The sequence below is a fragment of the Culex quinquefasciatus genome, chromosome 3 (assembly GCF_015732765.1).
Source record: "Culex quinquefasciatus strain JHB chromosome 3, VPISU_Cqui_1.0_pri_paternal, whole genome shotgun sequence".
In the NCBI taxonomy this organism is placed as follows: Eukaryota; Metazoa; Arthropoda; class Insecta; order Diptera; family Culicidae; genus Culex; species Culex quinquefasciatus.
In genome coordinates this window covers 97,480,793-97,497,734 of record NC_051863.1, presented here as the reverse complement: position 1 = coordinate 97,497,734, position 16,942 = coordinate 97,480,793, and the positions used below count along the sequence as shown (strand labels likewise).

The 16,942-nt window shown below is 30.9% G+C and overlaps 1 long non-coding RNA gene across 1 annotated transcript; it reads left to right on the top strand.

The window, feature by feature from the left end:
* Positions 1-13,734: 13,734 nt before the first annotated feature.
* Positions 13,735-16,393, top strand: LOC119768726. The gene is made up of 2 exons (XR_005278186.1): positions 13,735-14,216; positions 14,279-16,393. It is a non-coding gene; the product is annotated as an uncharacterized LOC119768726 (long non-coding RNA).
* The last annotated feature ends 549 nt before the right edge of the window (positions 16,394-16,942 follow it).

Sequence of the window (16,942 nt, the reverse complement as noted above, 5' to 3'; positions counted from 1 at the left end):
GAACCTAAGAATTTAAGAACTTAAGAACTTAAGAACTCCAAGAATCTAAGAATTTAAGAATCCCAAGAACTCTAAGAATCCCAAGAATCCAAGAATCTAAGAACTCAAGAATCCCAACCTAAGAATCTAAGAATCCCAAGAATTCAAGAATCCCAAGAATCCAAGAATCCTAAGAATCCAAGAATCTAAGAATTCCAAGAACTCTGAATTTAAGAACTAAGAATCAAGAATCCCAAGAACTTAAGAATCTAAGAATCCCAAGAATTTAAGAATCCCAAGAATCCCAAGAATCTAAGAATTTAAGAATTTAAGAATTTAAGAATTTAAGAATTTAAGAATTTAAGAATTTAAGAATTTAAGAATTTAAGAATTTAAGAATTCTAAGAATTTAAGAAATTTAAGAATTTAAGAATTAAGAATTTAAGAAATTAAGAATTTAAGAATTTAAGAATTTAAGAATTTAAGAATTTAGAATCTAAGAATTTAAGAATTTAAGAATTTAAGAATTTAAGAATTTAAGAATTTAAGAATTTAAGAATTTAAGAATTTAAGAATTAAGAATTTAAGAATTTAAGAATTTAAGAATTTAAGAATTTAAGAATTTAAGAATTTAAGAATTTAAGAATTTAAGAATTTAAGAATCAAGAATTTAAGAATTTAAGAATTTAAGAATTTAAGAATTTAAGAATTTAAGAATTTAAGAAATTTAAGAATTTAAGAATTTAAGAATTTAAGAATTTAAGAATTTAAGAATTTAAGAATTTAAGAATTTAAGAATTTAAGAATTTAAGAATTTAAGAATTTAAGAATTTAAGAATTTAAGAATTTAAGAATTTAAGAATTTAAGAATTTAAGAATTTAAGAATTTAAGAATTTAAGAATTTAAGAATTTAAGAATTTAAGAATTTAAGAATTTAAGAATTTAAGAATTTAAGAATTTAAGAACCTAAGAACCTAAGAATTCAAGAACTCAAGAACCCAAGAATCCCAAGAATCCCAAGAATTTAAGAATTCCAAGAACTTAAGAATTTAAGAATTTAAGAATCCCAAGAATTTAAGAACTCAAGAACTCAAGAACTAAGAACCTCAAGAATTTAAGAATCCTTAAGAATTTAAGAACCTAAGAATTTAAGAATCTAAGAATCCCAAGAACTTTAAGAATTCCAAGAATTTAAGAATTTAAGAATTTAAGAATTTAAGAATTTAAGAATTTAAGAATTTAAATTTAAGAATTTAAGAATTTAAGAATTTAAGAATTTTAAGAATTTAAGAATTTAAATTTAAGAATTTAAGAATTTAAGAATTTAAGAATTTAAGAATTTAAGAATTTAAGAATTTAAGAATTCTAAGAATTTAAGAATTTAAGAATTTAAAATTTAAGAATTTAAGAATTTAAGAATTTAAGAATTTAAGAATTTAAGAATTTAAGAATTTAAGAATTTAAGAATTTAAGAATTTAAGAATTTAAGAATTTAAGAATTTAAGAATTTAAGAATTTAAGAATTTAAGAATTTAAGAATTTAAGAATTTAAGAATTTAAATTTAAGAATTTAAGAATTTAAGAATTTAAGAATTTAAGAATTTAAGAATTTAAGAATTTAAGAATTTAAGAATTTAAGAATTTAAGAATTTAAGAATTTAAGAATTTAAGAATTTAAGAATTTAAGAATTTAAGAATTTAAGAATTTAAGAATTTAAGAATTTAAGAATTTAAGAATTTAAGAATTTAAGAATTTAAGAATTTAAGAATTTAAGAATTTAAGAATTTAAGAATTTAAGAATTTAAGAATTTAAGAATTTAAGAATTTAAGAATTTAAGAATTTAAAATTTAAGAATTTAAGAATTTAAGAATTTAAGAATTTAAGAATTTAAGAATTTAAGAATTTAAGAATTTAAGAATTTAAGAATTTAAGAATTTAAGAATTTAAGAATTTAAGAATTTAAGAATTTAAGAATTTAAGAATTTAAGAATTTAAGAATTTAGAATTTAAGAATTTAAGAATTTAAGAATTTAAGAATTTAAGAATTTAAGAATTTAAGAATTTAAGAATTTAAGAATTTAAGAATTTAAGAATTTAAGAATTTAAGAATTTAAGAATTTAAGAATTTAAGAATTTAAGAATTTAAGAATTTAAGAATTTAAGAATTTAAGAATTTAAGAATTAAGAATTTAAGAATTTAAGAATTTAGAATTTAAGAATTTAAGAATTTAAGAATTTAAGAATTTAAGAATTTAAGAATTTAAGAATTTAAGAATTTAAGAATTTAAGAATTTAAGAATTTAAGAATTTAAGAATTTAAGAATTTAAGAATTTAAGAATTTAAGAATTTAAGAATTTAAGAATTTAAGAATTTAAGAATTTAAGAATTTAAGAATTTAAGAATTTAAGAATTTAAGAATTTAAGAATTTAAGAATTTAAGAATTTAAGAATTTAAGAATTTAAGAATTTAAGAATTTAAGAATTTAAGAATTTAAGAATTTAAGAATTTAAGAATTTAAGAATTTAAGAATTTAAGAATTTAAGAATTTAAGAATTTAAGAATTTAAGAATTTAAGAATTTAAGAATTTAAGAATTTAAGAATTTAAGAATTTAAGAATTTAAGAATTTAAGAATTTAAGAATTAAGAATTTAAGAATTTAAGAATTTAAGAATTTAAGAATTTAAGAATTTAAGAATTTAAGAATTTAAGAATTTAAGAATTTAAGAATTTAAGAATTTAAGAATTTAAGAATTTAAGAATTTAAGAATTTAAGAATTTAAGAATTTAAGAATTTAAGAATTTAAGAATTTAAGAATTTAAGAATTTAAGATTTAAGAATTTAAGAATTTAAGAATTTAAGAATTTAAGAATTTAAGAATTTAAGAATTTAAGAATTTAAGAATTTAAGAATTTAAGAATTTAAGAATTTAAGAATTTAAGAATTTAAGAATTTAAGAATTTAAGAATTTAAGAATTTAAGAATTTAAGAATTTAAGAATTTAAGAATTTAAGAATTTAAATTTAAGAATTTGAATTTAAGAATTTAAGAATTTAAGAATTTAAGAATTTAAGAATTTAAGAATTTAAGAATTTAAGAATTTAAGAATTTAAGAATTTAAGAATTTAAGAATTTAAAATTTAAGAATTTAAGAATTTAAGAATTTAAGAATTTAAGAATTTAAGAATTTAAGAATTTAAGAATTTAAGAATTTAAGAATTTAAGAATTAAGAATTAAGAATTTAAGAATTTAAGAATTTAAGAATTTAAGAATTTAAGAATTTAAGAATTTAAGAATTTAAGAATTTAAGAATTTAAGAATTTAAGAATTTAAGAATTTAAGAATTTAAGAATTTAAGAATTTAAGAATTTAAGAATTTAAGAATTAAGAATTTAAGAATTTAAGAATTTAAGAATTAAGAATTTAAGAATTTAAGAATTTAAGAATTTAAGAATTTAAGAATTTAAGAATTTAAGAATTTAAGATTTAAGAATTTAAGAATTTAAGAATTTAAGAATTTAAGAATTTAAGAATTTAAGAATTTAAGAATTTAAGAATTTAAGAATTTAAGAATTTAAGAATTTAAGAATTTAAGAATTTAAGAATTTAAGAATTTAAGAATTTAAGAATTTAAGAATTTAAGAATTTAAGAATTTAAGAATTTAAGAATTTAAGAATTTAAGAATTTAAGAATTTAGAATTTAAATTTAAGAATTTAAGAATTTAAGAATTTAAGAATTTAAGAATTTAAGAATTTAAGAATTTAAGAATTTAAGAATTTAAGAATTTAAGAATTTAAGAATTTAAGAATTTAAGAATTAAGAATTAAGAATTTAAGAATTTAAGAATTTAAGAATTTAAGAATTTAAGAATTTAAGAATTTAAGAATTTAAGAATTTAAGAATTTAAGAATTTAAGAATTTAAGAATTTAAGAATTTAAGAATTTAAGAATTTAAGAATTTAAGAATTTAAGAATTTAAGAATTAAGAATTTAAGAATTTAAGAATTTAAGAATTTGAATTTAAGAATTAAGAATTTAAGAATTTAAGAATTTAAGAATTTAAGAATTTAAGAATTTAAGAATTTAAGAATTTAAGAATTTAAGAATTTAAGAATTTAAGAATTTAAGAATTAAGAATTTAAGAATTTAAGAATTTAAGAATTAAGAATTTAAGAATTTAAGAATTTAAGAATTTAAGAATTTAAGAATTTAAGAATTTAAGAATTTAAGAATTTAAGAATTTAAGAATTTAAGAATTAAGAATTTAAGAATTTAAGAATTTAAGAATTTAAGAATTTAAGAATTTAAGAATTTAAGAATTTAAGAATTTAAGAATTTAAGAATTTAAGAATTTAAGAATTTAAGAATTTAAGAATTTAATTTAAGAATTTAAGAATTTAAGAATTTAAGAATTAAGAATTTAAGAATTTAAGAATTTAAGAATTTAAGAATTTAAGAATTTAAGAATTTAAGAATTTAAGAATTTAAGAATTTAAGAATTTAAGAATTTAAGAATTTAAGAATTTAAGAATTTAAGAATTTAAGAATTTAAGAATTTAAGAATTTAAGAATTTAAGAATTTAAGAATTTAAGAATTTAAGAATTTAAGAATTTAAGAATTTAAGAATTTAAGAATTTAAGAATTTAAGAATTTAAGAATTAAAAAATTTAAGAATTTAAGAATTTAAGAATTTAAGAATTTAAGAATTTAAGAATTTAAGAATTTAAGAATTTAAGAATTTAAGAATTTAAGAATTTAAGAATTTAAGAATTTAAGAATTTAAGAATTTAAGAATTTAAGAATTAAAAAATTTAAGAATTTAAGAATTTAAGAATTTAAGAATTTAAGAATTTAAGAATTTAAGAATTTAAGAATTTAAGAATTTAAGAATTTAAGAATTTAAGAATTTAAGAATTTAAGAATTTAAGAATTTAAGAATTTAAGAATTTAAGAATTTAAGAATTTAAGAATTTAAGAATTTAAGAATTTAAGAATTTAAGAATTTAAGAATTTAAGAATTTAAAATTTAAGAATTTAAGAATTTAAGAATTTAAGAATTTAAAATTTAAGAATTTAAGAATTTAAGAATTTAAGAATTTAAGAATTTAAGAATTTAAGAATTTAAGAATTTAAGAATTTAAGAATTTAAGAATTTAAGAATTTAAGAATTTAAGAATTTAAGAATTTAAGAATTTAAGAATTTAAGAATTTAAGAATTTAAGAATTTAAGAATTTAAGAATTTAAGAATTTAAGAATTTAAGAATTTAAGAATTTAAGAATTTAAGAATTTAAGAATTTAAGAATTTAAGAATTAAGAATTTAAGAATTTAAGAATTTAAGAATTTAAGAATTTAAATTTAAGAATTTAAGAATTTAAGAATTTAAGAATTTAAGAATTTAAGAATTTAAAATTTAAGAATTTAAGAATTTAAGAATTTAAGAATTTAAGAATTTAAGAATTTAAGAATTTAAGAATTTAAGAATTTAAGAATTTAAGAATTTAAGAATTTAAGAATTTAAGAATTTAAGAATTTAAGAATTTAAGAATTTAAGAATTTAAGAATTAAGAATTAAGAATTTAAGAATTTAAGAATTAAGAATTTAAGAATTTAAGAATTTAAGAATTTAAGAATTTAAGAATTTAAGAATTTAAGAATTTAAGAATTTAAGAATTTAAGAATTTAAGAATTTAAGAATTTAAGAATTTAAGAATTTAAGAATTTAAGAATTTAAGAATTTAAGAATTTAAGAATTTAAGAATTTAAGAATTTAAGAATTTAAGAATTTAAGAATTTAAGAATTTAAGAATTTAAGAATTTAAGAATTTAAGAATTTAAGAATTTAAGAATTTAAGAATTTAAGAATTTAAGAATTTAAGAATTTAAGAATTTAAGAATTTAAGAATTTAAGAATTTAAGAATTTAAGAATTTAAGAATTTAAGAATTTAAGAATTTAAGAATTTAAGAATTTAAGAATTTAAGAATTTAAGAATTTAAGAATTTAAGAATTTAAGAATTTAAGAATTTAAGAATTTAAGAATTTAAGAATTTAAGAATTTAAGAATTTAAGAATTTAAGAATTTAAGAATTTAAGAATTTAAGAATTTAAGAATTTAAGAATTTAAGAATTTAAGAATTTAAGAATTTAAGAATTTAAGAATTTAAGAATTTAAGAATTTAAGAATTTAAGAATTTAAGAATTTAAGAATTTAAGAATTTAAGAATTTAAGAATTTAAGAATTTAAGAATTTAAGAATTTAAGAATTTAAGAATTTAAGAATTTAAGAATTTAAGAATTTAAGAATTTAAGAATTTAAGAATTTAAGAATTTAAGAATTTAAGAATTTAAGAATTTAAGAATTTAAGAATTTAAGAATTTAAGAATTTAAGAATTTAAGAATTTAAGAATTTAAGAATTTAAGAATTTAAGAATTTAAGAATTTAAGAATTTAAGAATTTAAGAATTTAAGAATTTAAGAATTTAAGAATTTAAGAATTTAAGAATTTAAGAATTTAAGAAGCTAAACACTTATAGCGGCGTTCGATCGCTTGACAGAGGTGTTTACGGACCCATGTGGTTTTTTTTTTCGAAGAAATTAAACAGAGCCTTTGTTCAATTCCGCCACGTCCTAGACATCCTCCCGCTGCTGGTCCGGGGGCGATGCAATGAATGTATGCAATCGCCGACAGCTATCCGCCTACTGCAACCCGCCCGGTAGCTGGCAGCTAAGCTCCTCACCTGTCCCCACGGTGTGTGTGTGTGTGTGTGTGTGTGTGTGTGTGTGTGTGTGTGTGTGTGTGTGTGTGTGTGTGTGTGTGTGTGTGTGTGTGTGTGTGTGTGTGTGTGTGTGTGTGTGTGTGTGTGTGTGTGTGTGTGTGTGTGTGTGTGTGTGTGTGTGTGTGTGTGTGTGTGTGTGTGTGTGTGTGTGTGTGTGTGTGTGTGTGTGCAACCAACCAAACGGGGCCACGCTGCCGCTTCTTACAAATTGAATTGTTTCCACGTATTTTTAGATCTACATTCTATACATGCCAATAACTCACATAAGCATTGGGAAGGTGTTAGCTCTGCCGAGCGTCGGTGACCCATTTCTACGCTGGCTAGCCGAGCGCAAGGTACCTCAGCTTTTATCGACAAGCCCCGCCCTGAAGAACGTTTGCACCAATCGGATTCAAACGTTATTAAGAACTTCCGAACCCTTTTCCGGGACCGTGGTGTAGGGGTAAGCGTGATTGCCTCTCACCCAGTCGACCTGGGTTCGATCTCAGAAGGTCCCGGTGGCATTTTTCGAGACGAGATTTGTCTGATCACGCTTTCCGTCGGACAGGGAAGTAAATGTTGGCCCCGGTCTAACCTAGAGGTTAGGTCGATAGCTCAGTCCAGGCGTAGGAGTCGACTCCCTGGTTCCTGTCTCGGTGGAGTCGCTGGTAGGCAGTTGGACTAACAATCCAAAGGTCGTCAGTTCGAATCCCGGGATGGATGGAAGCTAAGGTGTAAAAAGAGGTTTGCAATTGCCTCAACAAACAAGCCTTCGAACACCTAGTTTCAAGTAGGAATCTCGCAATCGAGAACGACAAGGCAATGCTGTAGAGCGAATAATTTGATTTTGATTTTTGACCCCTTGTCAAATGGACAAGGACCCAGCGCGTATATAGTTAGAAGTAATAGTATTCCTAATTCCAGTCATAGCTCACCAAGCCGTGATGGCCTAGTGGTTAGCATTTTTGCTTACCAATCCAAAGGACGGGGGATCGAACCCCACCTCGAGCGACTTTGATTTTTCGTTCTTCTTCAGTATTTCAAGAATTTCTAAGTCTTAAACTTTCTCGTTGGGAGCAGATGGGCTTCAAACCCAGGACCATTCGCTTACAAAGCGAACACCGTAACCAGTCAGCCACGGCCACTCCTCGATACTTCGTCTTCGCAATATTCACCTTCAACTGGCACTTTTAACTCTTCCGAAGTTTCATTGACCATGAAAAACATCTCCAGACGGTTCTGGTACTCGTCCCAGTCTTCACCAACCACAAACTGCTCGATCTGTCTAAACATACCAGTCCGGATGACAGGCGCTTGGCTACCTTCAGCTGTTGGTTCCTCTTTTGGTGGCATTTTTCTAGGTTATGTTCACCGCACCACGTGTTCACTTGATGGACGTTTTACCACTTTTTGCACACGCGACAACCAAAAGATTCCAAATTTACTTACGACTCACTCGTTTATCTTCGTCGCCAAGTTGAAGTGTACGGACTCGGACTAAATAATGCACGCGTTTACTCTTTAATTAAAACTTTATTAAGATTAAGAGAGGATGACAATTTGGACTTTACACGACGACGGTCGGCAGGGAAAGAGATCGTATCAAGATCTGTTCTTGCTCTCCAAGCCTTGTGCTATAAAAACTATTGTAAGTACCTGAAATATCCCTACCTAATGATAATTAGGTTTCTTTTACTGGCACTACTTTTATAGTCAACGAGGGATACTACAAGAGGGTAGTTATGTCTGTAGGTTGTCTGACTGACAGACCTAGGAAATAAACTGCGCAATGTTTTGTGTTCAGCGGTATCTAACGCAGTATCATGTTCGTAGCTTGAAGGTTGGGTTTCTGGCACATATGTTTCGGACTCTATCGGCTCGGTAAAATACCCTTATCTGCTGTGTTTGAATGTATATTTGTTGAACACTAACAGGCTCAGGATGCCAATGGTGGGTTTATCATATTACATAAATTAACGCAGTTATTCCAAAATTTTTTTTTGTTCAAGCAATATGGGTGTCAAAGTTCACCGTTTGCAATATGGAGATCATTCATATTGTCCATAATAATTTTTTGACCGACCAGACCACTTTGGAACTGGTTCCAGGTACCCCTGTGAAACCAGTTATATGGCCAATAACGCAGTTATCACAGATTTTTTTTAAGCAATATGGGTGTCATAGTTCGCCGTTTTCAATATGGAGATCATTCATATTGTCCAAAATCATTTTTGGACCGACCTGGCCACTGGAACTGGTTCCAAGTACATCAGGGGAAATCGGAATATGGCAGTTATTCCAGAATTATTCTTGTTCAAGTAATATGGGTGTCAAAGTTCACCGTTTTCAACATGGAGATCATTCATGTTGTCCAAAACCATTTTTGTACCGACCTGGCGACTTTGGATGCGTCCAGGTACCCCGGTGAAACCAGTAATATGGCCAGCCACGCAGTTATTCCACAATTATTTTTGTTCAAGCAATATGGGTGTCAAAGTTCAAAAACGCAAACGCACGGAGAGGAGGTTTATCGCAAAACTTACTAAAAACTGGTTAGAATTTCTAAAAAAATAAAGTTGGAGTTGACAGCTCAAGCCATTTATTACATAAATTAACGCAGTTATTCCAATTTTTTTGTTCAAGCAATATGGGTGTCAAAGTTCACCGTTTGCAATATGGAGATCATTCATATTGTCCATAATAATTTTTGACCGACCAGACCACTTTGGAACTGGTTCCAGGTACCCTGTGAAACCAGTTATATGGCCAATAACGCAGTTATCACAGATTTTTTAAGCAATATGGGTGTCATAGTTCGCCGTTTTCAATATGGAGATCATTCATATTGTCCAAAATCATTTTGGACCGACCTGGCCACTGGAACTGGTTCCAAGTACATCAGGGGAAATCGGAATATGGCAGTTATTCCAGAATTATTCTTGTTCAAGTAATATGGGTGTCAAAGTTCACCGTTTTCAACATGGAGATCATTCATGTTGTCCAAAACCATTTTTGTACCGACCTGGCGACTTTGGATGCGTCCAGGTACCCCGGTGAAACCAGTAATATGGCCAGCCACGCAGTTATTCCACAATTATTTTTGTTCAAGCAATATGGGTGTCAAAGTTCAAAAACGCAAACGCACGGAGAGGAGGTTTATCGCAAAACTTACTAAAAACTGGTTAGAATTTCTAAAAAAATAAAGTTGGAGTTGACAGCTCAAGCCATTTATTACATAAATTAACGCAGTTATTCCAATTTTTTTTTGTTCAAGCAATATGGGTGTCAAAGTTCACCGTTTGCAATATGGAGATCATTCATATTGTCCATAATAATTTTTTGACCGACCAGACCACTTTGGAACTGGTTCCAGGTACCCCTGTGAAACCAGTTATATGGCCAATAACGCAGTTATCACAGATTTTTTTTAAGCAATATGGGTGTCATAGTTCGCCGTTTTCAATATGGAGATCATTCATATTGTCCAAAATCATTTTTGGACCGACCTGGCCACTGGAACTGGTTCCAAGTACATCAGGGGAAATCGGAATATGGCAGTTATTCCAGAATTATTCTTGTTCAAGTAATATGGGTGTCAAAGTTCACCGTTTTCAACATGGAGATCATTCATGTTGTCCAAAACCATTTTTGTACCGACCTGGCGACTTTGGATGCGTCCAGGTACCCCGGTGAAACCAGTAATATGGCCAGCCACGCAGTTATTCCACAATTATTTTTGTTCAAGCAATATGGGTGTCAAAGTTCAAAAACGCAAACGCACGGAGAGGAGGTTTATCGCAAAACTTACTAAAAACTGGTTAGAATTTCTAAAAAATAAAGTTGGAGTTGACAGCTCAAGCCAGGTCGCAAAAATAGGCTGTCAGTTTTAGAATCAGACTCACTTATCCAGTTTACTGGTTTATAATTAATTCTTCATTGAAGTTACTAGTTTTTTTTCAGTTGGCGTTACCAGTGTGCTGGTTACATTTATATGTGTTTTTGGTGAATCCCGTGGAATTTTCCATTGCCATAGCAGCTGAACTACGCACAACTAAGCAGCCATCCGAAATCCGACGCGAAGAGGCAGTACTTTGGTTTCGTTTTCACTCTGGTTTTCTTTTGTTTTCGTTCGGGGAGGATTGTTTAGTTACAACAAAATAATAAATGGTCTTCATATCGTGCTTGTAATTTCCTACCAAGGATACAGCAATCTGTGTTTGTTATTTTTTACAATCTGCCTCTGGTAAATTTGACCAAAAATATGGAAAAGTTTACTAAAAAAGTAAGATTTTTACTAATTCTGACTCCCTAACGTGCGAAGTTGGCTTTATAGCTATCTGCCACCATTGCTAGTACCAAACACTAATGTCTTCCCTTTTAACTACAAGGACTTCGCCGTCCTGAGCTCCTAAGTATTTGAGTACGGCACGGAGCGACGGCGCTGGATACCCATATTTACACCTCTGGACTGTGAGTCCAGTGCGGGGTCCGATTGATCTACACGGGGGTCGAAGTTCAAAGACGAAGTGTGAAAGTTCACCGTTTTCAATATGGAGATCATTCATGTTGTCCATAATCATTTTTGGACCAGCCTGGCCACTTTGTTACCGGTTCCAGGTACCCCGGTGAAACCAGGAATATGTTCAAACACGCAGTTATTCCATAATTATTCTTGTTCAAGCAATATGCAACAGTACACCATGTAGAGTGGAGCAAGTGCTCGTGTTCGGTTCTTAGTGCGCGCTGTTTCTAGTTCAAACATTTCGAGTGTTTTAAAAAGTTGTCGTGTTAAAAAGTGGTAGATACAGAGTTGTTACGGACGGCGCGTTTCGCGCGGATTTGGCGCGGATTCGCATGCTAATTTTGCTCAGGCGCGGATTACGCGCGGATAAAAATATTGATAATTAAATTAATATAGAGAAATATAATTACTTTGAAGTTATAAAGAAAAATGAGTAATTATCGATGAAAGTGGACCACTATTTACACAAGGCGCCCAAAAAATCAAAAGCAATCTACTTTTTTAATAGCCTCCATCAAGTTATGAAAGAAACCATGTTTGGTTGGTTAAATTTGTCCTCCCCTGGACGCCACCAAGCTAAAACATTTTTTTTAAATGGTAATTTTTTGACTTAGGCTCGTCTACAAAATTGCTAATAACTTTGCAAGACTTAAACGAACCCTTGATGTTTAGCGGTGTTTTGGAAAGGGAATGAGCAGAGCTTTCGAATGCACTTGTCCATACATTTTTTAGCCACAAAACACTTATGTATTTTTAAAAGTAATTTTAGAAGGCTGGCGCTCCGCTCTATTGAAAATCTGACAAATCCTTTCGAAAGCTGAGACGATTTTACATAAAGGACCAATTATTCTAAGGTGTATGTTCCTCCTATCTTTCATAATCCAATTTTGATTCCGCGAGCGTAGCGCTCCGTTCGCATTTCGGGCGCCTAAAATTATGCAGTTTGCTTGCCCCATTTTAAGGTTTTATCAAAATATATATGGTGCTCACTTTTTAAATGATAGTTTATTGTTCAAGGATCAAGATGCACTATCGATAATTGGCCAATGTTTATGTTTCCGGGTTCCAATTTAATGTTGTTGTTGTTTTTTGCTGTTGTATTTTTTCAAAAATTCATAACTCGGTCAAAGATTTTTTGCAAAAAGCAAAGCAAAGCAATCCACTTTAACGACCCCCGGGTTTTTTTTGTGGTCTCTTTTGCAAGTTTCTGCTCATTTCTAGGAGCCCGAAGGTTATGTGTGATGAGTCACTCAAACCCTCTTTTACGCTAATGGACCGACGTTTTACTTCCCCATCCGATAGAAGGCGTGATCAGTCAAATCTCGTCTCGAAAAATGCCACCGGGTCCGTCTGGGATTGAACCCAGGCCATACTGGGGTGAGAGGCTACCACGCTAACCACTGCTTCACGAGCCGGGTCCGCATTTTTTGCACAACCTGTAAATTTCTGAAAAGTTGGCATTTTATGTCCCCTAAAACAAATAAAAAAAATATATAGTGCTTTTTGCAAATCAAGTTTTAGTGACAAAAAGTTAAATTAAACATCACCAAATATTTTTACCGTGTATCATTTCAGTTTAGTCCTTATCCATATCTACAACTTTGCCGAAGACACCAAATCAATCAAATAAAATCTTCAAAAGAGACAGATTTTTGAATTTTCATACATCATTTTTGTAAAGACAGCTGCCAAATTTGTATGGAAAACTATATGGACAAACTAATGATGCAAAATAGCTTCTTTGGGCATACCAAAGGCACCAAAAAAGTTTCAGCCAGATAAAAAAATACAAAAAAATCGAATGACCGAAATCTGAGAGAATTGCTCATGTGTATAATGGATTTTAAAAAAAATTTAAATGTTAAAACCGTGACTCGTAAATTCTTTTTAAAATGTCAAACGTAAAATTTTTGATACTTGATTTTAACTGGAAGTGAAAAAGGGATGGCAAAAAGTAAAAAAAATAACTGAATTTAAAATTTAATCCTGAATCTTTTTAATCAAGCATTTAAACATGATAACTGTTATTATATAAAAAAATCTAAATATCTAGGAGTTCGTTTAAAAATGTTCCCACCAAATTCCCTTTTTACTTTTTTTTATTTTGATATTTATATTTTTCCATTTTTTCATAACTTAAAAAGTATTTCATTTCCATTTAGAAATGGGATTTTACATACTCACAAAAATGTTCAAGGGATACATTTGGAAAAATGTTTTAAATAACTTTATGAATTTAGTTTGTTAATTTAAAAACTTAAGTTGGCATCGTTTTTCTTTCTAATATTCAACCATTACCATAACAAGAACCATAACTTTACGCTAGCCATAATAGTTAAAATTAGGTTCTATTTTCATAAGTTTTTATTTATCTTTGTTATTGTTTTTGAAGAAAAATGTTACCTCTTGTTTGACAAACAAAAGTAAACAAAAATAAATTTGATTCATAAATAAATATTATGAAAATCTGGGGGAGCGGCCGTGGCTGACTGATTACGGTGTTCGCTTTGTAAGCGTGTAACAGTTGCAATTGTTAGCATTTATTTATTTATTTATTTTGGTTTTTCCGTTCGGCTTTAAATGTAATTTGATCTTCGTTACCACGGTAATCAATGTATTTGATGTTAGCCCTCACGATCGTTGGTAACTTTCGTTATCGGTTTAAGACCTGGAGAGAGAATCTCGCGGAGGTTGCTCATATGTTGAATCCTTTGGGAAGACGGAAAGGGACGGTCAGAGCCATTGCCGACCGCTAGAGTGAGACGGGAACTCAGATCTTTAAAGATCCGAAGAAGCCCGAGGCAATCTCCGGGAAACGGCGTGCCAAAAGTACGTCTGGGGCCACCTTCCCCGTTCTGAGGAAGCTAGTACTCGTTCACTTTGTCCCAGACCTTTGTGAAGTGTGGAGTGCGCGGACTTTTATCCCGGGTTCCCCTGTCCAGTCCTGAGGTTTGAAAGTGGCGTGGTAGTGTTTCCGGTTAGGTCTTAAATTCTAACTTCTCCCCCCCTAGATCTCGTCGAGTTAGAATTGTGAGTGTGCGAAATAGTGAGCCTAGTGCGCGGCCTAGCTAGAGATCAGGTAAACCGTTACCCCGTGCGATTATCCCCGTGCATGTGCTAATCCGTTGCGAAGTTCGTTGGCTTCGCTTCCTTTCGCCCTACCAGCAAAGCAGCACCAGTAGGAGATCGAGCGCGCGTCCACCACCGCCCCGCATCGAGTGTGGGACAAGTTTTGACCCGGCACACGCTACATCGCCGGAAGAGACGAGCCGTCAACATCTCGTCTGGAGGCGGTCCATCCGCCCACGTGCTGGCCCGGAAAGCCAAGTCCCGGCCCGCGCAACATCATCGAAGTCGACCGCGCCCTCGTAGGTCGAACCGGCAGCGTAGTTCGCGCCGCCCGCGCGCACGCGGTGAACATCAGCAGCAGCATCAGCAAGTAACAGGAGCAACAGCAGTAGTCCGGTGAGTCCGTTCTTTTTCTGCGGGGAAGGGTGACGGCCACAGAAGGCGTCACGAACGTTTTTTCGTTCCGGCTGCGGCCGTAGAGCGGACGCCATTTTGATGGAGGGCGTCCATTTTGTTTAAGCGCGTGTTGCCATGCGCCCGGAGTGTGTCGGCCTTTATTGACACGCCCCACACGTCCACGAAATCGCACTCTAGTGCCTTTGTCTGCCGCAGTCCGCTTGACTGCCGGTGACGTCAGCGATCAGCTGTTCCAGCTGACGAGCTGAAGATTTGAGGTTGAGGAGAGAGCACAAAAGCACGGGGTAACAGAAGAACGAAGAGTAGACAGTAGGGAGAGCAAACGCACACAGTAGGGAGATGTCTAGACGCTAGAACAGAAACAATGAATGAAATACAAAACCTTAGACTAGTCCAATAAAATGAGCACCTCTTTTTGATTTCCTACCTGAAGTATTTTGTGTAATTATTTGGAGTTAAATAAAGTCCCTGCAGTTAAAATGAGCTCACGTGTTAGTTTTTTTGGTCGATCCGGAGCGCTGCTTCCGTCACTTTAGGGTCCGTTCCCAGTCCTTTCCTCCCCAATGAAAAAGTTCTGCGTATTTCCCATGCTTCGTGAAGTTCCCTGGTGGCGGGTGTCGGTACTACCCATGATGATTCATACGGGCACGGGGGGTCCTATACTGGTGGATTTCTGAGGAGCTTTTTCGGGAGGCTGAGCTTTCCGTACCGTTCTTGTGGGTCACTTTGGTACGCTGGCCGATTCGATCTTGCTTCTTCCCTGGGAAGAAGTTCAACCGAGCACCTCTTCGAGAGTCTCAAACCGGGCAAATTTAACATGGCGGGCAGTCTCCCTCACGGGAGTGGCGCATAAGCTGCACCGTTTGCAACCGATCGAATCGCGACGGCTACAAGCGAATGATCCTGGGTTGAATGATCTGCTCCCAACTAGAAAGTATAGGAAATATAAATCTTGAAACTCTGAACATATACGTAAGATCAAAGTCGCTCAAATCGATCCCCCGTCTTTTGGATCGGTAAGCAAAAATGCTAACCACTAGGCCATCGCGACTTGGTGAGCTGTAACTGGAATTATGAATACTGTAACTGTTAACGCCCAGTTAACCAAATTTGACGATCATGTAGAAACACTTTCCGACAACACTGTAGATTATGTAACTCCACACACACAATCACAGTAGCCCTTCGTGTACCTTTATGTTCAATGTGTGTAGTCGTTACAAAGCACGAAGTGGTTTGTCTTTTGTAATGTTTTTGTAGACTTCCCGGTCGCAAAGAACTTGACGAGCTTAAAACTAGACTAGACACTTTCCACAAAACATTTCTGACCAGATGGTCGACCGGGACAGTCACCCCTCCTCAGGGGCAAGTTAAGTAAAACCAATAAAACTTGTAATATTCGAACCCCAGTTTACCCACAATAAAGACTTCCCAAAGTTATCGCGACTTTTAAGTTCACTTACCGGATCACTAAGTTTCACCCCCGACACACAGGACCACATCCGCTACGATGTGCGTGAACAGTAACTATCAACTATATACGCGCTAAGCCCGCATAAAGATTTCTGATGAACTTACAGTAAATTTTAACGTTACAAAACGATAAAATATATTGTCATTTTGACAGTGTTTTAACAGTAGACAGCATCGTTTTTTAAGATAATTTGCGTCGTATTTTGGGATTTTACCATAAAAAAGGGGGGTTGTTATGCACCGGTACCATAAAAATTTCGAAATTTTTCCATACATTTTTTTACCAAATACGACGCATTTTACTGTTAATCTAATGTTGCATTTTTCATCCAAAAACTCGTCCTGACTATAGAAATCATCATACATTAATAATAAAAACAGCAAGCATTACAATGCATTGCACAGTCAATTTACAGTTCTTCATGGTTTTTTATCTAGTAAATGATGCGGTAAAAACTATATGCGGACAATAAAACTAATAAGCATTACAATGAATTACACAGTAAAATTATAATTCTTTATGGTTTATTCCCCACTAAATACTACTGTGAAAACTATTTTCGGACATTAAAATAAATAGTAAATAAAGTAAATTTTACAGTAGTTTTATTGTTATTCATAGTATGTTATTTATATTCAACATTGAACCACTTTGTTTATTTGTTCATGAATTGTTAACGCCTTCTTCAGCTTTTTGCAAATCGCCAAAAGGAATC